Source organism: Triturus cristatus, chromosome 11 (assembly GCF_964204655.1).
Source record: "Triturus cristatus chromosome 11, aTriCri1.1, whole genome shotgun sequence".
In the NCBI taxonomy this organism is placed as follows: Eukaryota; Metazoa; Chordata; class Amphibia; order Caudata; family Salamandridae; genus Triturus; species Triturus cristatus.
Genome location: NC_140594.1, coordinates 1129104409 through 1129130292, shown reverse-complemented (window position 1 = coordinate 1129130292; position 25884 = coordinate 1129104409). Strand labels below are relative to the sequence as shown.

The window sequence follows — 25884 nt, the reverse complement described above, 5'->3', positions numbered from 1 at the left end:
GGCAAGCCACGAGTGCATTGCGCAGGTTCCGCCCCGAGTATGGATACTCTCCCATGACTGCGAACCTTCGCCGCGAGTGCATTGCGGAGGTTCCGCCCCGAGTATGGATACTCTCCAACGACATGCGGGGCCTTTGCCACGAGTGCATTGTGGAGGTTCCGCCCAGAGTATGGATACTCTCCAACGACATGCGGGGCAAGCCACGAGTGCATTGCGCAGGTTCCGCCCCGAGTATGGATACTCTCCAACGACATGCGGGGCCTTCGCCACGAGTGCATTGCGGAGGTTCCACCCAGAGAATGGATACTCTCCAACGACATGCGGGGCCTTCGCCACGAGTGCATTGCGGAGGTTCCGCCCAGAGTATGGATACTCTCCAACGACATGTGGGGCCTTCGCCACAAGTGCATTGCGGAGGTTCCATCCAGAGTATGGATACTGTCCAATGACATGCGGGGCCTTTGCCACGAGTGCATTGCGGAGGTTCCGCCCCGAGTATGGATACTCTCCAATGACATGCAGGGAAAGCCACGAGTGCATTGCGGAGGTTCCGCCCCGAGTATGGATACTCTCCAACAACATGCGGGGCAAGCCACGAGTGCATTGCGGAGGTTCCGCCCCGAGTATGGATACTCTCCAATGACATGCAGGGCAAGCCACGAGTGCATTGCGGAGGTTCCGCCCCGAGTATGGATACTCTTCAACGACATGCGGGTGCTTTGCCACATGTGCATTGCGGAGGTTCCACCCCGAGTACGGATACTCTCCCATGACTGCGAACCTTCGCCACGAGTGCATTGCGGAGGTTCCGCCCCGAGTATGGATACTCTCCAACGACATGCGGGGCCTTTGCCACGAGTGCATTGTGGAGGTTCCGCCCAGAGTATGGATACTCTCCAACGACATGCGGGGCAAGCCACGAGTGCATTGCGGAGGTTCCGCCCCGAGTATGGATACTCTCCAACGACATGCGGGGCCTTCGCCACGAGTGCATTGCGGAGGTTCCACCCAGAGAATGGATACTCTCCAACGACATGCGGGGCCTTCGCCACGAGTGCATTGCGGAGGTTCCGCCCAGAGTATGGATACTCTCCAACGACATGCGGGGCCTTCGCCACGAGTGCATTGCGGAGGTTCCATCCAGAGTATGGATACTGTCCAACGACATGCGGGGCCTTTGCCACGAGTGCATTGCGGAGGTTCCGCCCCGAGTATGGATACTCTCCAATGACATGCAGGGCAAGCCACGAGTGCATTGCGGAGGTTCCGCCCCGAGTATGGATACTCTCCAACGACATGCGGGGCAAGCCACGAGTGCATTGCGGAGTTTCCGCCCAGAGTATGGATACTCTCCAACGACATGCGGGGCCTTCGCCACGAGTGCATTGCGGAGGTTCCGCCCAGAGTATGGATACTCTCCAACGACATGCGGTGCCTTCGCCACGAGTGCATTGCGGAGGTTCCGCCCAGAGTATGGATACTCTCCAATGACATGCGGGGCCTTCGCCACGAGTGCATTGCGGAGGTTACGCCCAGAGTATGGATACTCTCCAATGACATGCGGGGCAAGCCACGAGTGCATTGCGGGTTCCGCCCCGAGTATGGATACTCTCCAACGACATGCGGGGCCTTCGCCACGAGTGCATTGCAGAGGTTCTGCCCCCAGTGCAGTGCATTGCGGAGGTTCTGTCCCAAGTGCAGAGACTCCCCCACGACTGAGGGCCCACCACCACGAGTGCGGAGGTCGTTTGTGAATCATGCACTCGGAGGTGGGTGAACCATCAAATTACCAGGAAGAGCCGAACCAAGGGTCTTCTCTGGCTCTACGAGCCCATGCACGAGCCAAGCCTTGAAAATATACACCATAATAATCACGCAACAAGCATCAGGTTGGACTATGATAAGGTGCTCTCAAAATTCAAAAAAGTGTATTTCTTTAACAGACGGAAGCGTTTTGCCTCAGTGTATCCGATCATATCTCTGTCCTGAGAAGTATTAAGTACAAGTGAGAGTTTTTAAACATGAACTGAGAAACATTCCAGCCCCCGCCCTGACGACAATGCTGTTAGTGATCTAAGAGCAGAGCCCCAGGAATTATGCAATTGTGCAGTCGCTATGATTTTTGCTAAATTATAGATTTGCCGCATTTGCCACATAATCCATCATCTGGGACATAATCTGCAGATTTTAACAAAAAAACTGTTTCTAGCTCAAACTGTTCAAAAGTTACTAAAAATCCAGCGACACGTGTGGAAGGCCCTTTGCAAAGGTTGACTGGTCACCTCTCTGTTGCTTATTGCTATATTTGGGTGTTAAACTGGTATTAATAAGGTGCAACCAGTGCCCAGACTGTGTTATTAAATTTCACAATGAGGATATAATAAAGAAATACTACTATAAAATATGCTGCTTTATGGCGCATTGTTTGGCTTTCTTGCTGCATAATTACTCTACCCTGCTGCATAATTTGGCCACCTCCTGCTGCATAATTCCAGTGGCCCTGGCTAAGAGGCCAGTCAGCTGTCCAGTGTACCCTACCCTATATGTGGCCTAGATTCTTATTACAGATGGAACAACATTACAGGCTATTACATCAAACTCAAGAGGTTTGTGTACAGCCCATTCCGGAACTCACAGTATTTAAAGCTGCTCTCGTACCTGATGATGAAAAAAAAGGAGGCTTGGAGAAATAAAGCATTTGCCCACGATCACACAATTTGGTCGACTAAAGAAGCCAAGATTGATACAGATTTTCGAGTTTCTCATCTCATTCTACGTTTCAGCTCCTCGATTGGTATCTCTTTCTGACGTCACAGGTTGAGACAGTGTTCTTTATTGTTGGAGGGTGAGATTAGATGTCAGTGACTTGCAGAATCTACTTTTTGTTTTTTGGGCAGTTTTATGTCGCGCACACAGAATACCTTATACTTTTTTTTACGTTGCCGAGATCAGAACCTGGTTCCCCGGTTGCAGGGGCAGCCGCTGATGTCAGGGGTCACATTGCCTCTAATTAAAGCTCGACTTGTCTTGGGCTCGGGACCTCGAGTTCAGCCAGAACCGGGCCTCTGGTTCGAGCTTGACTTCTGCTTTCAGTGGCTCGCCCACCTCTGAAAACCCCGCCTGCTGTGCCTCGTATGTGCGTGGGTGCTGTGGGCGCTATACAAAACTCTTAAATAAATAAACTGCTTGTTAGACACGCAAGGCAGAATCCTTAATCCCAAATGCGAACCACGGAATAGCAGACTCAGACGTTTATCCTTCCCAGGTCGATAAAATAAACTGGTAAGTGATTGAAGGGTGCGTGGGTTCAAGCTCTACTGCACACCGCTGTGTGTAGCCTTAGGTCACCGACTTGGCACTAGACAGAACGGACATACTCAACATTACATCCTTTAACAATTGATAACAGAATACGATCGTGCTGGTATTAATTACCACCTTGGATTCAATCGCTAGTAGTGATCAGGTTTGAGCGGTGCCAGACAGGACATATCTCTCACCTCTGTATCCTGACAGTGAGACAGCCTGGACAGGTCAATGGGTTGTGTGCCTACTGCAGAGACCGCCTGGTAGCTTCCAGGCAGTGGTTCCAATCCCAGCTGGATGAACCTGGCCCTTCATCCTTCTGAAGTCGGTACAGTGAGTAGCATAGCAGTGTATGTCTGTCCCGTACTCAGGAGAGACAGTGCATGTTCTGTGGTGTGGTCTGTGAGTGCCCAGGGGGGACCAGTGGAGTCACGCCCCGCCTGCCACGCTTTTCAACAGCGCCCGGCTACGAGGAGCACGCGGCAGCGCGCATTGATCCGGCCGTCACTCATTAACGCCCATTGATCGAGGCGCACAAAAGCAACAGATTAAAAAGCGCTCCGTGGACGATCAGTCTAGGCTTGAGCGCGCACGGCGCAGCTCCAGCGGTCGTGGGGAAGCGCCCAGTGGGCGTGGCGCTGGCAATACAATATAGGCGCTCGCTCTTCTTCTTGGGAGCGCATCCTGGGAAGGGGATGGGGACCCTGGAGCGAGGTACCTTGATACACGGGAGAAGGCTTACCTCGAGCTCTGAACTCGCCCTCGACTACTCCCCTGACGCCTTCATCACACGATACGGTGTGATCTTGTGCAAATCACGTCAAGTCCACCAGTCTCAGTCAATTCTTGAAGCCTTCAAAACAAAGGTAGCCTTAAGTTAAATGTCAGTACATGGCTGAGTGGGTTAAGTATCGATCTAGGAATCTGTACTTCCCGCTTGGTCGACTCAGCCTTTCATCCAACAACAATGCATGTCAAGAGAGCCCCCTGAGCTGGGACATAATAACAGCTGCCACTAAGGAGTCTGTGTCAGGCTGTGTTACTGCGACCGTGACTGGTGTCACTTTTGACACGGTTATTGAGAACGGGACAATTACGTACGAGTGCTGTGGCGATCGTGTGCTCCGCCCCCGCTAGGTTTCCACGCAACTGGACGTATTGTGTTCCTGTGCGAAACACCACAGTCCACACACGCTCGCTCCTGTCATGCTTCCTGTGGGCAGGGAGGGCTGTTCAGGTGTCGGATCCCCGCCCCCGTTATAGGGAAGGCGGGGACTCCTTACACTGTAGCGCCACGACGCGCTCTGGAAAGTGTTTTCACCAACACTCGCAGGAGTGCAGAGCCGTCATGTTCCCACAGGCAAGCGCAGTCTGAAGTACGTCAAAACACAAAAAATACACAGCGACAATTATAATGAATACACACCCAGCAATGGCCTCAGAGAGAGACTCGTCTCTTTCAGGGTCTTTATGGAAAATTAAACAACCTTATTACACAACCCAGAGCTCCACAACTCTTCACTACCCCTAAATCCAATTTTGCATTTTTCCTTAAAGATGCGGCTTCGAGAACTCACCCTCTCCACGTCTCCGAGCTCCGGGTCTGCAGCAGCCTCCCCTGGTGCCTGCGCCCTGGAGAACTCACTCACTCCACAAGTCAGAGCTCTGGGTCTGCAGCAGCCTCCCCTGGTGCCTGCTCCCTAGAGAACTCACTCACTCCTTAGTCAGAGCTCTGGGTCTGCAGCAGCCTCCCCTGGTGCCTTCTCCCTCAAGAACTCACTCACTCACTCCACGTCTCCGAGCTCCGGGTGCGAGCTTCGGGTTTGCAGCAGCCTCCCGTGGTCTCTGCTCTCTCGGGAACTCACTCACTTCACATGTCCGAGCTCCTGGTCTGCAGCAGCCTCCCCTGGTGCCTGCTCCCTGGAGAACTCACTCACTCCACAAGTCAGAGCTCTGGGTCTGCAGCAGCCTCCCCTGGTGCCTTCTCCCTCAAGAACTCACTCACTCACTCCACGTCTCTGAGCTCCGTGTCCGAGCTTCGGGTTTGCAGCAGCCTCCCGTGGTCTCTGCTCTCTCGGGAACTCACTCACTTCACAAGTCCGAGCTCCTGGTCTGCAGCAGCCTCCCCTGGTGCCTGCTCCCTGGAGAACTCACTCACTCCACAAGTCAGAGCTCTGGGTCTGCAGCAGCCTTCCCTGGTGCCTTCTCCCTCAAGAACTCACTCACTCCACAAGTCCGAACTCAGGGTCCGCAGCAGTCTCTCCGGGGTGCCTACTCCCTCGGGAACTCACTCATTCCTCAACTGCGAGCTTCGAGTGTTGAGGAGCCTCCTGGTATTCTGCTTCCTGGGGAAATCACTCACTTGACAAGTCCAAAGTCTGGGTCTGGAGCAGCCCCCTAAGGCACTTGCTTTTTCGGGAACTCGCTCACTCCATCACACTATCACTCCGAGCTCCGTGTCTGGAATAGCCTCCCGGGGTGCCTGCTCCCTCGAGATATATCACTCACTCCATCAGTTCGAACTCCCGTCTGGAGCAGCCTCCCCGTGCCTTGTTTCCTCGGGAACTCACTCACTCCAGGAGTCCAAGTTCCGAGCTTGAGCAGCCTCCCGGGGTTCCTGCTCCCTCGGGTACTCACTCCCAAATTACGAGCTACGGGTCTGAGGAGCCTCGCGGGGTGCCTGCCCCCCATCTCTGGCAGCAATGAGCGAGGGAGCACCAGCAGCGTGAACTAGCAGCCGGTCCAGTGAGGAGTGAGTCCCAGTGGCTAGTCTTAGAGTTCACCTGCGGTGGCGAGTGACAGCTCCATCGACCGGTCGGTGAGTACCTTTGACCGAGGAAGCACCCCCACTGGTGAGCGAGAAACAGGTCCAGAGATAAACCAATGATCACGGTGAAGTATAACTGAGGGGCCCTACCAGTGGCGGGTGAGTTACAAGTCCAGAGAAGACTGAGTTTAGTTAGCTATAACTGAGGGAGCTCCCCCAGTGGTGAGAGATGAAAAAGTCCAAAGATGAGTGCGTAACTGAGGGAGCTTCCCCGGTTCCGAGCAACAGGTCCAGCGAGCTCCCACTGAGCGCCTCTAGCTATGACTGAGGGAGCTCCCCCGGTGGGGACCAACAGGTCCAGCGAGCTCCCACTGAGCGCCTCTAGCTATGACTGAGGGCGCTCCTCCTGTGACGAGTGAATGGCAGGTCCAGCGAGCGTCGAGTGAGTACCTTTATCTATTAACGAGAGAGCACCTCCAGCGGCGAGTGAGATACAGATCCAGCCATGAGTGTGTGGCGACTCCAGCAATGAGTGAGTTCCCTCTAGCTAAGAGTGAGTGAGCTCCTATGGCCTCAGAGAGGGACTCGTCTCTTACAGGGCCTTTATGGCAAGTTAAAGGTGGGCATCTTTTATCCCCACGAAAATAAAACAGTTCAGCCATGAAACTAGTGCGGGGAAGATACACGCTGGACTCTAGCAAGACCAGAGGACATTTGAAGCCAAGAAAAAGGTGCACTTTAAGGTGCTAACTACTTACATTTTAAAGCAGTTTTAATGCGAATCTCATAGGGCCAGAAATCGAACGCGTTTTAGCAGTTAAAGGTAGATGGGACGGGATCAAATTTGCATAGATATTATTAATTAAACATTTCAACCATATGCTCAGAAGAAAACAAAAAATAAATAAATAATCATACTTTCAACCTACAAATATTCAGTGACCTCGGAACGGTTTGCGGTATAAGCAGCCAGCGATAGATCAGAGGGTTTGTGCAGCTGCGGAGGAGACGCGCGCAGACCCCAGAAAGGGTACCTCCGGCAGCCGTTTCTATCACACGTGTGATGCGGAGTTTTCCTGCCCACCCGTGGACCCGGCATGAAACTTGAACTCGGCGTGTACCGGAAATGACGAGGAAGAGGAAGACAATGAACCTGTCTGCAGCATCGACTCGAGTGAGGTGTGAACAGCGACACTTCCGAAAGTGCGGCTCGGAGTGAAGCCAGACGCACGTGCGCCGCAGGGTTTGTTCGGGGAAAGCGCCTCCTTCCAAGAATGGTGGGGCAGTTTTGAGGGAGTTTGTGGTTTTTGCCTAGACTGAGGGAATGGACAGAGGTCTAGATAGAGGGACTGAATGCAAAGGCTTCAGAGAGGGGCTGACAGGAGAGAGGGACAGACAGAGAAACATGGCTGGCTCACTGACAGGGGCTGGCCAGACGGACTGACAGAGAAACGTGACAGACTGACTGACAGCCAGGGACAGGACTGAGGGACAGGCAGAGAAACATGGGTAGCTGTCCGGAGAGACGGAGGGACAGGACAGAGGCAATGACAGGGAAACATGACAGGCGGACAGAAAAGGCGAATTGACAGCGAGAGGACAGAGGGACAGACATAGAAACATGGGTCGCTGAATGGAGAGACGGACTAACGGACAGGACAGAGGGACTGACAGGAAAACATGACAGGCAGAGCGAAGAGACGAATTGACAGGGACACGACAGAGGGACTGACAAGGAAACATAGGCGGCGGACTGACAGGGACTGTCCGGAGGGATTGACAGAGAAACATGACAGAATGACCGGAGAGGCAGACTGACAGGGACAGTGTGACTGGCAGAAAAACAAGACAGGCGGACTGACGACATGCTCTGACAGGGACTAGCCAGAGGGACAGACAGAAACATGGCGGGTGGACTGAAGAGACGGGCTGACAGGGACATGGAAACATGGGCCGCGGACTGAAAGGGACTGGCCGGAGGGACTTACAGAGAAACATGGGTGGCGGACTGGAGAGACGGATTGACAGGGACAGGAGAGAGGGACTGACAGAGACACAAGACAGGCGGACTGAAGACATGCACTGATGGGGACTAGCCAGAGGGACAGACAGAGAAACATGACAGGCGGACTGGAGTGAATGACAGGGGCACGACAGAGGGACCGACAGAGAAGCAAATCAGGCGGGCAAGAGAGACGGACTGACAGGCACAGGACAGAGGGACAGTACAGATGGACTCACAGGGAAACATGGCAAGTGAAGAGACGGACTGACAGAGACTGGCCAGAGGGACTGACAGAGAAACCTTGCAGACGGACTGGAGAGAGGGACTGGCAGGGGCAGGACAGAGTGGCCGATAGAGCAACATGACAGGCAGACTGGAGAGGTGAACTGAGGGACAAGACAGAGGGACTGACAGAGAAACATGAAAGGCGGACAGGAGAGACGGACTGACTGGACAGGGAGACCGACAGAGAAAAATGGTAGGCGGACTGGAAAGACAGAATGACAGGGACAGGACAGAAGGACTGACAGAGACATGGCAGAGGGACTGACAGGGATACGACAGAGGGACTGATAGGGACTGGCCAGAGGGACTGACAGGGACTTGCCAGATAGACTGACAGGGATACATTGCAGACGGACTGGATAGACGGATCAACAGGGAAAGGACAGAGGGACTGAGAGGGATAGGACTGAGGGGGAATAGGAGTGACAGCAAAGAGGGACTGACAGCAGGGTTGACAGGTCTGAACAAAGGGATAGTGGCGATGGACAGAGGGCTTGACAGATGGACGAAACAGAATAACAAACAGAAGACTGGACAAGGAGACTGTGAGAAGGGACTGAACAGAGTGTGCGGACTGGTGTAGAAGAATTAAAGGAAAAACAAAAACTGAGAAACCACATTGAAGGAAACGAAATCATAGAAAGCCAGAATTAAGGAAAGACAATTTAAAGGGAATAGAAAAAAAAATAGAAAACTAAAGGAAACATTATAAAGGAAAGATTATTTTAAGGAAAAAATGCAAAATGAAATTAAAATTGGATTTAGGCGTAGTGAAGAGTTTTTGAGCTCTGGGTCGGGTAATAATGGGTTTTAAGGGTGAGAGATGGTTGAAGTTTATGTGTAGAAAGGAGTTTTGGGAATGGGGTGGTGAAGAGTTTTTAGAATTCACAACGGAGCGGAAATTGGGGGTGATGAGTAGGCCTGGGCAAAATTTCCGTTCCGTTCGCGGAATTTGAGATAATTTGGCATTTCCGCGTTCCGCGGAGAGCGCGGAAATGTCAAAATTTCCGCATTCCGCAGCTTTGCGATAATTTGGTTCTTGCTCGCGCTGTAAAATAATACATTCTCGCGCCCGCGCGATCGCCTTACCTGAATCCCCGCGTTCGCCGACAAGTTTTCCCGATCCGGTCGCGTTCTCCATGAGATGTTGTATTGTTTTAGCCATTTGCGCTGTCTCGCGACAGTTCGCGCCCGCAGTGATGTCATGCGTCGCGAGATCACGTCTTTCTTCTCGCGATCATGCACCGCGAGAAGAGTGAAAACAAGATGGCCGCGCCCGCAAGCAACCGCATGGGTAAGTTGGCGAGCCGCGAACACGCAGAAAATACCGCGAACGGGCGGGAAAAAAAACTTCCGCATCTTCGCGATATTTCCGCGTGTTTGCGGAGATTTTAAACACTTTCGCGATAATTTGCGAAAGTCGCTTTAGCAAATTCCGCCCACCCCTAGTGGTGAGTGTTTTTGAAGTTTTAGTTTTCTTTTCCAGTTTTTATACAGTGCTGACTCGACCCAAAGGTATTGGATCCCTTTACATGAGCACCAGTTATATTACACAAGGACACATTCATTTTGGTAGGCACAGGGAGATTATGTGATTTGCCCAGGATCACAGGATGTTGAGCCGAGGCCGAGACTCGAACGCTCTGGCTGTTATGTCACATCATCTTCAGATTCAGGGAGGAGTGGAGTGTAGGGGTATTGAGATGTTTTTATGGTTCATGGATGGGCAGGTTTTATCACTGGCGAGTGGTTTTTAAGGTTTCCAGATGGATGGAGTTTTTAGGATTGGTGAGGGGTTTTAGGGTTCATAGATGAGTCAAGATTAGGGGTGGTGAAAGGGTTTTTAAGGTTTCATGATGGATAGAGTTTAGGAGTGGTGAGGCTGCTTTAGGGTTCAGTAACTAACATAATTTAGGCAGTGCTTAATTTGTAAAATATTAAGTGCCAGGGCCCTTCTGGGAAACCCACTGCAGCCTGCACCAGGCATTGCCCCCGCCAGCGCTGCCAATGGCAGTTAACAACATAACCCCTAACCATCGGACTCCTACAAGTGTGACAATCCAGACTATTTCAGGCCACACAAAGCTATAACAATGGCGCGAGAGGCAGGTATTTTTCATTTTCAAAGCCATTTGACTTAATAAACACGGTTGTTGCGCACATCTCAGACAGCGCCACCATGTGGCGGACTGTCACTAGAGTCGGTGCTGACAATTAAGTGCCGGTGCTGAGCGAAACCCCTGGCTCAAATTAAGCGCTGACTTTAGGCTTTTTAGGAGTTGGGAATGGGTGGAGTTTAAGGGTGGAGTTTAAGGGCAGAAATAATTTTTGGGTCCTGAATAGGTGGAATTTAGGGTGGTGATGGGTGTTAAGAGTTCAGGATAGGGTCGGCGTTTAGGGGGAACATGTATTATATTTAGGATTTGTTAGGGGGCCAGGGATGGATGGAGGTCAGAGTCAGTGAATTAAAAGCATCTGAAGCAGCTGCAACTTAAAGATATGAAAGTGAAGTAGAACACTGATTAAAATACCTCAGCCTTCCCCCCCCCCCCCCCACCCCTTGAAACTGAGACCTGCAATATTTACACCTTAAAAATACACATGCACAAGCCAATTTCGAAATAAAAGGCGTTCTATGAGTTGGTTTCTATGAAATGGCGCATGCCATTCATCCAGAAAGTTTCTATCAAAGAGCTGAGGTGAAATGGTTTCCTAGTAATGGTATACAATGAAATCGTTTTTCTATGAACTCATGTACAACCGTTGTGGACAGACGGGCTGGACAGATGGACTTATAGAGGAACTGGGATAGACTGGACGGAAGGGCTGAAACGAGGGCTTGCAGAGAGGGTCTGACGGGAGCGAGACAGACGGACTGACAGAGGAACATGATAGAAGGGCTGGACAGAGGCTGTGGCAGGGACAGGACAGACTGACTGACCAGTACTAGAGGGGGTAGAGAGAGGGGGCCTGGGCATAAGACTGGGGCAGGTGGACTAGACAGAAGGGCCGGAGAGGGACTGGACAGGGGGACATGGCCTCCATATACAGGTGACTCTAGGCAGAGGGTCTGGACAGATGGACTGAATGGAGGGTATGGACAGACGGACTGGACAGATGGACTGTTCAGAAGAGAGGTGCTGTACAGGGGGAGACGGCCTCCCCTTCACGTTGACTTTAACAAGAGGACAGAGGCGCTGGGTCTGCAGCGTTCCGGTGAGCTGGCTCAGCCTTTTATCAATTCCGAGCGAGATACAAGGAGTGCCGCTGTGTTAGGTACCCACAACACCTGTGATAAACAGCGCTACAAATTGCAAATCATTCATATAAGGACATTTCTGGGGAGCCTCGGCGTGGGGAGACTCCTGGCCAATGAGGAAGACTCGGGCGAAATGTCCTCCCGGGCCTGTCCCGGGATAGGTGCGCTGTGTAGAGCGACTTCTCTGCGATCACACACAGTCAGTGAGAGGAGAATAAATCTTACCGTCCTGAGACGACTCTGCTGCGACTTCGAGAACTCACTCACTCCACGTCTCCGAGCTCCGGGTCCGAGCTTCGGGTTTGCAGCAGCCTCCCGTGGTCTCTGCTCTCTCGTGAACTCACTCACTCCACAAGTCCGAGCTCTGGGTCTGCAGCAGCCTCCCCTGGTGCGTGCTCCCTCGAGAACTCACTCACTTCACAAGTCCGAGCTCCTGGACTTCTGCAGCAGCCTCCCCCGTTTCTGCTCCCTGGAGAACTCACTCACTCCACAAGTCCGAACCTGGAGCAGTCTCCCCGGGGTACCTACTCCCTCGGGTACTCACTCACTCCACAAGTCCGAGATCCGGGTCTGGAGCAGCCCCCGGGGGTTCGGCTTCCTCTGAAAATCACTCACTCGAGATATCACTCACTCCATCAGTCCGAACTCCCGTCTGGAGCATCCTCCCGGTGCGCTTGTTTCCTCGGGAACTCACTCACTCCAGGAGGCCGAGCTCTAGGCTGGAGCAGCCTCACGCGGTGCCTGCTTCCTCTGGAAATCACTCACTTGACAAGTCCAAGCTCTGGGTTTGGAGCGACCACCTGGTGCACCTGCTTCTTCTGGAGCCCACTCACTCTATCACTCTATCAGTCCGGGTCTGGAGAAGCCTCCCGGTGCGCTTGTTTCCCCGGGAACTCACTCACTCCGCAAGTCCAGCTCCGGGTTGGGTCAGCCTGTCGTGGTGCTTGCTTCCTCGGGAACTCACTCACTCCAGGAGTCCAAGTTCTAAGCTTGAGCACCCTCCCGGGGTGCCTGTTCCCCCATCTCTGGCACCAATGAGCGAGGGAGCACCAGCAGCCGTGAATAAGAAGCCGGTCCAGCGAGGAGTGAGTTTCAGTGGCTGGTCTTAGAGTTCACCTGCGGTGGCGAGTGACAGCTCCATCGAACAGTGGGTAAGTACCCTCAACCGAGGGAGCGCCCCCACTGGTGAGCGAGAAACAGGTCCAGCTATAAACCAGTGAGCACGGTGAAGTATAACTGAGGGCGCTCCGCCAGTGGCGGGTGAGTACCAAGTTCATAGAAGACTGAGTTTAGTTAGCTATGACTGAAGGAGCTCCCCCAGTGGCGAGTGAATGGCAGGTCCAGCGAGCGTCGAGTGAGTACCTCTAGCTATGACCGAGGGAGCTCCTCCTGTGGCGAGTGAGTAAGAAGTCCGAAGATGAGCGCGTAACCTTAGCTATAACTGAGGGAACTCCCCCGGTGGGGACCAACAGGTCCAGCGAGCTCCCACTAAGCGCCTCTAGCTATGACTGAGGGAGCTCCCCCGGTGGGGACCAACAGGTCCAGCGAGCACCCACTGAGCGCCTCTAGCTATGATTGAGGGAGCTCCACCTGTGGCAAGTGAATGGCAGGTCCAGCGAGCGTCGAGTGAGTACCTCTAGCTATGACTGAGGGAGCTACTCCTGCGGCGAGTGAATGGCAGGTCCAGCGAGCGTCGAGTGAGTACCTCTAGCTATGACTGAGGGAGCTCCTCCTGCGGCGAGTGAATGGCAGGTCCAGCGAGCGTCGAGTGAGTACCTCTAGCTATGACTGAGGGAGCTCCTCCAGCGGAGAGTGATTGGCAGGTCCAGCGAGCTCCCACTGAGCGCCTCTAGCTATGACTGAGGGAGCTCCTCCTGCGGCGAGTGAATGGCAGGTCCAGCGAGCGTCGAGTGAGTACCTCTAGCTATGACTGAGGGAGCTCCTCCTGCGGCGAGTGAATGGCAGGTCCAGCGAGCGTCGAGTGAGTACCTCTAGCTATTACCGAGAGAGTACATCCAGTGGCGAGTGAGATACAGATCCAGCCATGAGTGTGTGGCGACTCCAGCAATGAGTAAGTTCCTCTAGCTGAGGCTGGGTGAGCTCCTAAGGGATGAGTAGCTGACCCGGAAATGGGTGAATAGGAAGTTCTACCTGTCACGGAGATAGCACCTCCAAAAACAGCAGCGGTTCCATCAATGAGTACCTCGAGCTCTGAGTGAATGAGCACCTCCAGTGATGAGGGAGGTAGCAGCTTTAGCTGGGGGTGAGTGAGCTGCTCCGCTGATGAATGAACAGACGGTCCGGAAATGAGTGAGTGGCTGCAGTGATGAGTGAGTAGGAAACACAAACATCAGCAAGGGAGCCTCTACAGGAATGAGTGAGTGACCAGATCACACATTGAATAAGTAGCAGCTCCAGAAATGAGTGAGTCCGACGTGGTAATGAATGATAATCATGTTCAAGAAAAATGCGGCGAGCCAGGGAGGCGCGTGGGCTACGAGCGATGGCTAATAGCCAGCTCCAGTGATGGGTGAGAGGGGAACTCCCTACACAGCTGTGGCGGATGGGACGGAGGTGGGGGAAGGAGCGAGCAGCTCCGGTGAAGAGCGAGGAGATGAAGAGACGAGCTCCGGTCTTGAGTGAGGGAGGAGCTCCCTTTAGCATCAGTCAGAGACGGGAGTGAGTAACTAAATGATGAGTGAGTGTGGAGCTGAGCCCCCGTAATGAGTGAGGGAGGAGCTCCCTTTAGCATCAGTCAGAGACGGGAGTGAGTAACTAAATGATGAGTGAGTGTGGAGCTGAGCCCCGGTCATAAGTGAGGGAGGAGCTCTCTCTAGAATCAGTCACAGACAGAGAGCTCCAGTGATGAGTGAGGAGCTGTAGAGATGAGCTCCAGTGATGAGTGAGGAGCTGTGGAGGTGAGCTCCAGTGACGAGCGAGGAGCTGTGGAGATGAGCTCCAGCGATGAGTGAGGAGCTGTAGAGATGAGCTCCAGTGATGAGTGAGGAGCTGTGCAGATGAGCTCCAGGGATGAGTGAGGAGTTGTAGAGATGAGCTCCAGCGATGAGTGAGGAGCTGTAGAGATGAGCTGCAGCGATGAGTGAGGAGCTGTGGAGATGAGCTCCAGTGATGAGCGAGGAGCTGTGGAGATGAGCTCCAATGATGAGTGAGGAGATGTAGAGATGAGCTCCAGGGATGAGTGTGGAGCTGTGGAGATGAGCTCCAATGATGAGTGAAGAGCTGTAGAGATGAACTCCAGTGATGAGTGAGGAGCTGTGCAGATGAGCTCCAGTGATGAGTGAGGAGCTGTAGAGATGAGCTCCAGTGATGAGTGAGGAGCTGTAGAGATGAGCTCCAGTGATGAGTGAGGAGCTGTTGAGGTGAGCTCCAGTGACGAGCGAGGAGCTGTGGAGATGAGCTCCAGCGATGAGTGAGGAGCTGTAGAGATGAGCTCCAGTGATGAGTGAGGAGCTGTAGAGATGAGCTCCAGTGAGGAGCTGTAGAGATGAGCTCCAGTGATGAGTGAGGAGCTGTGGAGGTGAGCTCCAGTGACGAGCGAGGAGCTGTGGAGATGAGCTCCAGCGATGAGTGAGGAGCTGTAGAGAAGAGCTCCAGTGATGAGTGAGGAGCTGTGCAGATGAGCTCCAGGGATGAGTGAGGAGCTGTAAAGATGAGCTCCAGGGATGAGTGAGGAGCTGTAGAGATGAGCTCCAGCGATGAGTGAGGAGCTGTAGAGATGAGCTGCAGCGATGAGTGAGGAGCTGTGGAGATGAGCTCCAGTGATGAGCGAGGAGCTGTGGAGATGAGCTCCAATAATGAGTGAGGAGCTGTACAGATGAGCTCCAGGGATGAGTGTGGAGCTGTGGAGATGAGCTCCAATGATGAGTGAGGAGCTGTAGAGATGAGCTCCAGGGATGAGTGAGGAGCTGTGGAGATGAGCTCCAGTGATGAGCGAGGAGCTGTAGAGATGAGCTCTAGTGATGAGCGAGGAGCTGTAGAGATGAGCTCCAGCGATGAGTGATGAGCTGTAGAGATGAGCTCCAGGGATGAGTGAGGAGCTGTGGAGATGAGCTCCAGAAGTGATGAGCGAGGAGCTGTCTAGATGAGCTCCAGGGATGAGTGAGGAGCTGTGGAGATGAGCTCCAGCGATGAGCGAGGAGCTGTAGAGATGAGCTCTAGTGATGAGCGAGGAGCTGTAGAGATGAGCTCCAGTGATGAGCGAGGAGCTGTAGAGATGAGCTCTAGTGATGAGCGAGGAGCTGTAGAGATGAGCTCCAGCGATGAGTGAGGAGCTGTAGAGATCAGCTCCAGGGATGAGCGAGGAGCTGTGGAGATGAGCTCCAGAAGTGATGAGTGAGGAGCTGTGCAGATGAGCTCCAGGGATGAGTGAGGAGCTGTGGAGATGAGCTCCAGCGATGAGCGAGGAGCTGTAGAGATGAGCTCTAGTGATGAGCGAGGAGCTGTAGAGATGAGCTCCAGGGATGAGTGAGGAGCTGTAGAGATGAGCTCTAGTGATGAGCGAGGAGCTGTAGAGATGAGCTCCAGCGATGAGTGAGGAGCTGTAGAGATGAGCTCCAGTGAGTCGCGAGTGAAAGAGGAGCTCCCTCTACCATCAGTCAGAGACAGAGAGCTCCAGTGATGAGTGAGGAGCTGTAGAGATGAGTTCCAGTGATGAGCGAGGAGCTGTAGAGATGAGCTCCAGTGATGAGCGAGGAGCTGTAGAGATGAGCTCCAGTGATGAGCGAGGAGCTGTAGAGATGAGCTCCAGTGATGAGCGAGGAGCTGTAGAGATGAGCTCCAGCGATGAGTTAGGAGCTGTAGAGATGAGCTCCAGGGATGAGTGAGGAGCTGTGGAGATGAGCTCCAGAGATGAGTGAGGAAGGAGCTTTCTCTAGTAGCCGTCATTGATCGGGAGTGAATAACTTAGGGATGAGTAAAGAGGTGAGCACCAGTCATGACTCATGAGTGAGGGGCTCCCTCTTGGAGCTGCCGGAAATGGGGGGTGCACAGCTCCAGCTCAGGGCTCCGTACCCCAGAGCCCCCCACCTCTCCACCCCCTACGATGTCCAGTCCGCGCGGTAGCTCCTCCGAGTCACCGACGTATTTAAGGAGCACTGGCAGGGGGGTTGGGGGAGGGGGGGCAGGACCAGCACAGCGCTCAGCGCGCAGTATCGACCATTGACCGGACCCGACGCGGCCCTCTCCTGTTATGAACCACCGTGCGCTGCTGAAGAGGGACCAGTCACGGACTCAGTCACTGCCGATAAGTGCCCTGGCACAACCTCGCTCACTGCTGGTGAAGGACCAGGCACAGACTCACTCACTGCTGAGGAGGGACCAGGCACAACCACGCTCACTGCTGGTGAAGGACCAGGCACAGACTCACTCACTGCTGAGGAGGGACCCGGCACAGCCTCACTCACTGCTGAGGAGGGACCCGGCACAGACTCACTCACTGCTGAGGAGAGGAGGGACCAGGCACAGCCTCACTCCCTGCTGAGGAGAGGAGGGACCAGGCACAGCCTCACTCACTGCTGAGGAGGGACCAGGCACAGTCTCACTCTCTGCTTAGGAGGGACACGGCATAGCCTCACTCACTGCTGAAGAGGGACACTGCACAGACTCACTCACTGCTGAGGAGGGACACGGCACATACTCACTCACTGCTGAGGAGGGACCAAGCATAGCCTCACTCACTGCTGGTGAAGGACCAGGCACAAACTTACTCACTGCTGAGGAGGGACTACGCACAGCCTCACTCACTGCTTAGGAGGGACCATACACAGCCTCACTCACTGCCCATGAGGGACCATACACAGCCTCACTCACTGCTGATGATTGACCAGGCACGGACTCACTCACTGCTGATGAGGGGCCAGGCACAGCCTCACTCACTGCTGATGAGGGGCCAGGCACAGCCTCACTCACTGCTGAGGAGGGACCAGGCACAGCCTCACTCCCTGCTGAGGAGGGACTAGGCACAGCCTCACTCACTGCTGAGGGGGGACCAGGCACAGCCTCACACTCTGCTTAGGTGGGACCAGGCACAACCTCACTCACTGCTTAGGAGGGACCCGGCACAGACTCACTCACTGCCGATGAGGAACCATACACAGTCTCACTCACTGCTGATGATTGACCAGGCACAGACTCACTCACTGCTGATGAGGGGCCAGGTACAGTCTCACTCACTGCTGATGAGTGACCAGGCACGGACTCACTCACTGCTGATGAGGGGCCAGGCACAGCCTCACTCTCTGCTTAGGAGGGACACGCCACAGACTCAATCAGTGCTGAGGAGGGACACGGTACAGCCTCACTCACTGCTGAGGAGGGACCAGGCACAGCCTCACTCACTGCTGGTGAAGGACCAGGCACAGCCTCACTCACTGCCGATGAGGGACCATACACAGCCTCACTCACTGCTGATGATTGACCAGGCACAGACTCACTCACTGCTGATGAGAGGCCAGGCACGGACTCACTCACTGCTGATGAGAGGCCAGACATGGACTCACTCACTGCTGAGTGACCAGGCACGGACTCACTCACTGCTGATTAGGGGCCAGGCATAGCCTCACTCTCTGCTTAGGAGGGACACGGCACAGACTCACTCACTGCTGAGGAGGGACACGGCACAGCCTCACTCACTGCTGAGGAGGGACCAGGCACAGCCTTGCTCACTGCTGGTGAAGTACCAGGCACAGCCTCACTCACTGCTGAGGAGGGACCAGGCACAGTCTCACTCTCTGCTTAGGAGGGACACGGCATAGCCTCACTCACTGCTGAAGAGGGACATGGCACAGACTCACTCTCTGCTGAGGAGGGACACGGCACATACTCACTCACTGCTGAGGAGGGACCAGGCATAGCCTCACTCACTGCTGGTGAAGGACCAGGCACAACCTTACTCACTGATGAGGAGGGACCATGCACAGCCTCACTCACTGCTTAGGAGGGACCATACACAGCCTCACTCACTGCCCATGAGGGGCCATACACAGCCTCACTCACTGCTGATGATTGACCAGGCATGGACTCACTCACTGCTGATGAGGGGCCAGGCACAGACTCACTCACTGCTGATGAGGGGCCAGGCACAGCCTCACTCACTGCTGAGGAGGGACCAGGCACAGCCTCACTCCCTGCTGAGGAGGGACTAGGCACAGCCTCACTCACTGCTGAGGAGGGACCAGGCACAGCCTCACTCTCTGCTTAGGTGGGACCAGGCACAGACTCACTCACTGCTTAGGAGGGACCCGGCACAGACTCACTCACTGCTGATGAGGGGCCAGGTACAGTCTCACTCACTGCTGATGAGGGGCCAGGCACAGCCTCACTCTCTGCTTAGGTGGGACACAGCACAGACTCAATCACTGCTGAGGAGGGACACGGTACAGCCTCACTCACTGCTGAGGAGGGACCAGGCAAAGCCTCACTCACTTCTGGTGAACGACCAGGCACAGCCTCACTCACTGCCGATGAGGGACCATACACAGCCTCACTCACTGCTGATGATTGACCAGGCACGGACTCACTCACTGCTGATGAGAGGCCAGGCACGGACTCACTCACTGCTGAGTGACCAGGCACGGACTCACTCACTGCTGATGAGGGGCCAGGCACAGCCTCACTCTCTGCTTAGGAGGGACACGGCACAGACTCACTCACTGCTGAGGAGGGACACGGCACAGCCTCACTCACTGCTGATGAGGGGCCAGGCACAGCCTCACTCTCTGCTTAGGAGGGACACGGCACAGACTCACTCACTGCTGAGGAGGGACACGGCACAGCCTCACTCACTGCTGAGGAGGGACCAGGCACAGCCTTGCTCACTGCTGGTGAAGTACCAGGCACAGCCTCACTCTCTGCTTAGGAGGGACCCGGCACAGCTTCACTCACTGCTGAGGAGGGACCAGGCACAGCCTCATTCTCTGCTTAGGAGGGACACGGCACAGACTCACTCACTGCTGAGGAGGGACACGGCACAGACTCACTCACTGTTGAGGAGGGACCAGGCACAGCCTCACTCACTGCTGGTGGAGGACTAGGCACAGCCTCACTCACTGCTTAGGAGGGACCACGCGCAGCCTCACTCACTGCTTAGGAGGGACCATACACAGCCTCACTCACTGCCGATAAGTGCCCTGGCACAACCTCGCTCACTGCTGGTGAAGGACCAGGCACAGCCTCACTCTCTGCTTAGGAGGGACACGGCACAGACTCACTCACTGCTGAGGAGGGGCCAGGCACAGCCTCACTCACTGCTGGTGAAGGACCAGGCACAGCCTCACTCACTGCTTAGGAGGGACCATACACAGCCTCACTCACTGCCGATGAGGGACCATACACAGCCTCACTCTTTGCTGATGATTGACCAGACACGGATTCACTCACTGCTGATGAGGGGCCATGCACAGACTCACTCACTGCTGATGAGGGGCCAGACACAGCCTCACTCACTGCTGAGGAGGGACCAGGCACAGCCTCACTCACTGCTGAGGAGGGACCACGCACAGCCCCAATCTCTTCTTACGAGGGACCAGGCACAGCCTCACTCACTGACGATGAGGGACCATACGCAGCCTCACTCACTGCTGATGATTGACCAGGAACAGACTCACTCACTGCTGATGAGGGGCCAAGCACAGCCTCACTCACTGCTGAGGAGCGACCAGGCACAGCCTCACTCACTGCTGATGAGTGACCAGGCACGGACTCACTCACTGCTGATGAAGGGCCAGGCACAGTCTCACTCTCTGCTTAGGAGGGACACGGCACAGACTCACTCACTGCTGAGTAGGGACACGGCACAGCCTCACTCACTGCTGAGGAGGGACCAGGCACAGCCTCACTCTCTGCTTAGGAGGGACAAGGCACAGCCTCACTCACTGCTTAGGAGGGACCCAGCACAGACTCATTCACTGCCGATGAGGAACCATACACAGCCTCACTCACTGCTGATGATTGACCAGGCATGGACTCACTCACTGCTGATGAGGGGCCAGGCACAGCCTCACTCAGTGCTGAGGAGGGACCAGGCACAGCCTCACTCACTGCTGAGGAGGGACCAGGCACAGCCTCTCTCACTGCTGAGGAGGGACCACGCACAGCCTCACTCACTGCTTAGGAGGGACCCGGCACAGACTCAGTCACTGCCGATAAGTGCTCTGGCACAACCTCCCTCACTGCTGGTGAAGGACCAGGCACAGCCTCACTCACTGCTGAGGAGGGACCCGGCACAGCCTCACTCACTGCTGAGGAGGGACCTGGCACAGCTTCACTTACTGCTGAGGAGGGACCAGGCACAGCCTCACTCACTGCTTAGGAGGGACCAGCCACAGCTTTACTTACTGCTGGCGAGGGACCAGGGACTACCTCCCTCCCTGCTGGTGAGGAACCATCTCATGTAACACACACCCTTTCGCACTGCTGATGAGGGACTGTCCAATAAAATGCCAGTCTCTAGCGCTATTGATGAGGGACCGTCCAATAAAATGCCAGTCTCTGGCGCTATTGATGAGGGACCGTCCAATAAAATGCCAATTTCTGGCGCTATTAATGAGGGACCGTCCAATAAAATGCCAGTCTCTGGCGCTATTGATGAGGGACCGTCTCATGCAATGAAGAGCCTGTCCTACTGATGATGAGAGACCATCTTATGCAGTAAAGAGCCTGTCCTACTAATGATGAGGGACCGTGTGAGGAGCTTCAGCGAGCATCTGATGAGATGAGCTCCAGGGACGAGTAAAGACATTACTCCCTCTTGGAGCAGTCAGAGATAGAGGGCTCCAGTGATGAGTGAGGGAGGAGCTCTCTCTAGTAGCCATCGGGATGGGGAGTGAGGACATTAGTGAAAAATAGGGAGGTGACCTCCAGTCATGGGTGAGGGAGGAGTTCCCTCTTGAAGCTGTCAGACTCACCCTCGCGCACTGCTGATGAGTGACCTCCTCAAGCAATGTACAGCACCTCCTCACTGGCTGCTAAAGGACCGCCTTATGCAATGCAGAGCTTCTCGTACTGATAATGAGTGACCATCCATTGCATCGCACAACCTCTCGCACTGCTGATGAAGGACCATCTCATGCATTGCAGACCCCCTTGCACTGATGATGAGGGACCATCTGATACTTTGCACAGCCTCTCGCACTGCTGGTGAGGAACAATCACATGCAATGCACAACCTCTCCTACTGCTGCTTAAGGACTGCCTCATGGAATGCACAACCTTTCGCACTGCTGCTTAAGGACTGCCTCATGGAATGCACAACCTTTCGCACTGCTGATGAGGGACTGTCTCATGCATTCCACACTCTCTTATTCTGCTGACGAGGGACCATCCCATGCAATGCACAGCCTCTCGTACTGCTGACAAGGGACCATCTCATGCAATGCACAACCTCTCCTACTGCTGCTTAGGGACTGCCTCATGGAATGCACACCCTTTCGCAATGCTAATGAGGGACTGTCTGATGCATGGCCCAACCTCTCGCACTGATGACAAGGGATGGTCTCATGCATTGCACAATCTCTCGCATTGCTGATGAAGAGTCGTCTCATGGTTGCACAACCTCTCACACTGCTGTTAAGGGGCCATCTCATGGAATGCACTGCCCCTTGCACTGCTGAGGAGGGACCATCTTATGCAATTCACAACATCTCGCACTGCTAATGAGTGACTGTCTAATGCAACGCACAACCATTCACACTGCTGATGAGGGACTGTCTCATGCGTTGCACAATCACTCCCATTGCTGATGAGGCATCGTCTCATGCTTGCCCAACCTCTCGCACTGCTGTTAAGGAGCCATCTCATGCAATGTAGAACTTCTCGCACTGCTGAGGAGTGACTATCTCATGCAATGCATGGCCTCTCATACTGCTGACGAGGGACTATCATATGCAATGTACTGCCTCTCGCACTGCTGAGGAGTGACCATCTCATGCAATGCACAGCCTCCCATACTGCTGATGAGGAACCATCACATGCAATGTACAGCCTCTCGCACTGCTGAGGCTTGACCATGTCATGCAATGCACAGCCTCTTGCACTGCTGATGAGGGACTGTCGTATACAATGCACAGCCTCTCGAACTGCTGACGAGGGACCATCACATGCAATGCACAATTTCTCGCACTGCAGAAGAGAGACTGTCTCATGCAATGCACAGCCTCTAGAACTGCCGAAGAGGGAACATCACATGCAATGCACAGCCTCTCGCACTGATGAGGAGTGACCATCTCATGCAATGCCCAACCTCTCAGACTGCTGATGAGGGACTGTCTCATGCATTGCACAGCCTCTGTTATGAACCACCGTGCGCTGCTACAGAGGGACCAGGCACGGACTCACTCACTGATGATGAAGGAACAGGCATCGACTCACTCACTGCTAGTGAGGGACCAGGCACGGACTCACTCACTGCTGATCAGGGACTAGGCACGGACTCACTCACTGCTCGTGAGGGATCAGGCATGGACTCACACACTGCTGATGAGGGAACAGGCACCGACTCACTCACTGCTGGTGGGTGACCAGGCATGGACTCACACACTGCTAGTGAGGTACTAGGCATAGACTCACTCACTCACTGCTAATCAGAGACTAGGCACGGACTCTCTCACTGCTGATGGGGGACCAGGGACAGCCTCACTCACTGCTGATGAGGGACTAGGCACAGCTTCACTCATTGTTGATGAGTGACCAGGCACAACCTCATTCACTGCTAATGAGGGACCACGCACCGCCACACTCATTGCTGGTGAGGACCAGGCACACCTCTCTCACTGCTGATGAGAAACCATCTCATGGAACACACACCCTTTCGCACTGCTGATGAGGAACCGTCTTATGCAAAGAAGAGCCTGCCCTACTGATGATGATGGACCATCTTATGTAATGAAGAGCCTGTCCTACTGATGATAAGGGTCTGTCCTATGCACTGAAGAGCCTGTCCTACTGATAATGAGGGACCATCTTATGCACTGAAGAGCCTGTCCTGCTGATGATGAGGGACAATCTTATGCACTGAAGAACCTGCTCTACTGATGATGAGGAACCGTCTTATGCACTGATGAGCCTGTCTTACTGTTAATGAAGGACCATCTTATGCAATGGATTGCCTGTCCTACTGATGATGAGGGACCATCCCATGCACTGAAGAGCCTGTCCTACTGATGATGAGGGACCATCTTATGCACCGAAGAGCCTGTCCTACTGATGAGCAGGAACCATCTTATGCAACGAAGAGCCTGTCCTACTGACGATGAGGGACTGTCTAGTGCACTGAAGAGCCTGTCCTACTGATGATGAGGGAGCATCCAATAAACTGAAGAGCCTGTCCTATTGATGATAAGGGACTGTCTTATGCACTGAAGAGCCTGTCCCACTATGATGAGGAGCCGTCTAATGCACTGAAGAGCCTGCCCTACTGATGATGAGGGACCATTTAATGCACTGAAGAGCTTGTCCTACTGATGATGCGGGACCATCCCATGCAATGAAGAGCCTGTCCTACTGATGATAAGGGACCGTCTTATTCAATGAGGAGCCTGTCCTACTAATGATGAGGGACCGTCTTATGCAATGAAGTGCCTGTCCTGCTGATGATGAGGGACCGTGTTATGGACTGAAGAGCCTGTCCTACTGATGACGAGAGACCGTTTTATGCAATGAAGAGTATGTTCTACTGATGATGAGGGACCGTCTTATGCAATGAAGAGCTTGTCCTACTGATGATAAGGGACTGTCTAATGAACTGAAGAGCCTGTCCTACTGATGATGAGGGACCGTTCCATGAACTGAAGAGCTTGTCCTCCTGATTATGAGGGACCATCTTATGCAATGAAATGCATGGCCTACCGATGATGAGGGACCATCTTATGCAATCAAGAGCCTGTCCTACTGATGATGAGGGACCGACCCATGCACTGAAGAGTCTGTCCTACCAATGATGAGGGACCGTCTAATGAACTGAAGAGCCTGTCCTACTGATGATGAGGGACCGACCCTTGCACAGAAGAGCCTGTCCTACTGATGATGAGGGACTGTCTTATGCACTGAAGAGCCTGTCAAACTGTCTAATGCACTGAAGAACCTGTCCTACTGATGATGAGGGATTGTCTTATGGACTGAATAACCTGTCCTACTGATGATGAGGGACCATCTTATGGGCTGAAGAGCCTGTCCTACTGATGATGAGGGACCATCTTATGCAATGAAGAGCCTGTCCTACTGATGATGAGGGACTGTCTTATGCACTGAAGAGCCTGTCCTACTGATGATGAGGGACCATGTTATGGGCTGAAGAGCCTGTCCTACTGATGACGAGGGACCATCTTATTCAATGAAGAGCATGTCCTACTGATGATGAGGGACCGTCTTCGTCAATGAAGAACCTGTCCAACTGATTATGAGGGAACGTCTAATGAACTGAAGAGCCTGTCCTACTGATGATGAGGGACCGTCCCATGTACTGACGGTCCTGTCCTACTGATGATGAGGGACCGTCCTATGCACTGAAGAGCCTGTCCTTCTGATGATGAGGGACCATTTTATGCAATGAAATGCATGTTCTACTGATGATGAGGGACCGTCTTATGCAATGAAGAGCCTGTCCTACTGATGAGGAGGGACCATCTAATGAACTGAAAAGCCTGTCCTAATGATGATGTGGGACCGTTCCATTTTATGCAATGAAATGCATGTTCTACTGATGATGAGGGACCGTCTTATGCAATGAAAAGCATGTCCTACTGATGATGAGGGACCATCTTATGCAATAAAGAGCCTGCCCTACTGATGATGAGGGACCGACCCAGGCACTGAAGAGCCTGTCCTACTGAAGATGAGGGACCATCTAATGAACTGAAGAGCCTGTCCTACTGATGATGAGGGACCAACCCTTGCACTGAAAAGCCTGCCCTACTGATGATGAGGGACCATCTTATGCACTGAAGAGCCTGTCCTACTGATGATGAGGGACCGACACATGCACTGAAGAGTCTGTCCTACCAATGATGAGGGACCGTCTAATAAACTGAAGAGCCTGTCCTACTGATGATGAGGGACCGTCTTATGCACTGAAGAGCCTGTCAAACTGTCTAATGCACTGAAGAACCTGTCCTACTGATGATGAGGGATTGTCTTATGGACTGAAGAACCTGTCCTACTGATGATGAGGGACCATCTTATGGGCTGAAGAGCCTGTCCTACTGATGATGAGGGACCATCTTATGCAATGAAGAGCCTGTCCTACTGATG

General features: G+C 53.7%; 1 protein-coding gene across 4 annotated transcripts in view; it reads right to left on the bottom strand.

The window, feature by feature from the left end:
• Positions 1-14011, bottom strand: part of NMUR1 (neuromedin U receptor 1) — a 330624-nt gene extending 316613 nt beyond the window's left edge. Inside the window, exon 1 of one of the 4 annotated variants that reach the window (XM_085635726.1) lies at positions 11848-14011. The gene's annotated coding sequence lies outside the window, so the exon portion shown is untranslated. Of the gene's footprint in view, positions 1-4883; positions 5133-5175; positions 5668-7002; positions 7134-11847 lie in introns of those variants that run through there. The other 3 variants (XM_085635729.1, XM_085635727.1, XM_085635728.1) reach the window with 3 other exon arrangements.
• Between the last annotated feature and the right edge of the window lie 11873 nt (positions 14012-25884).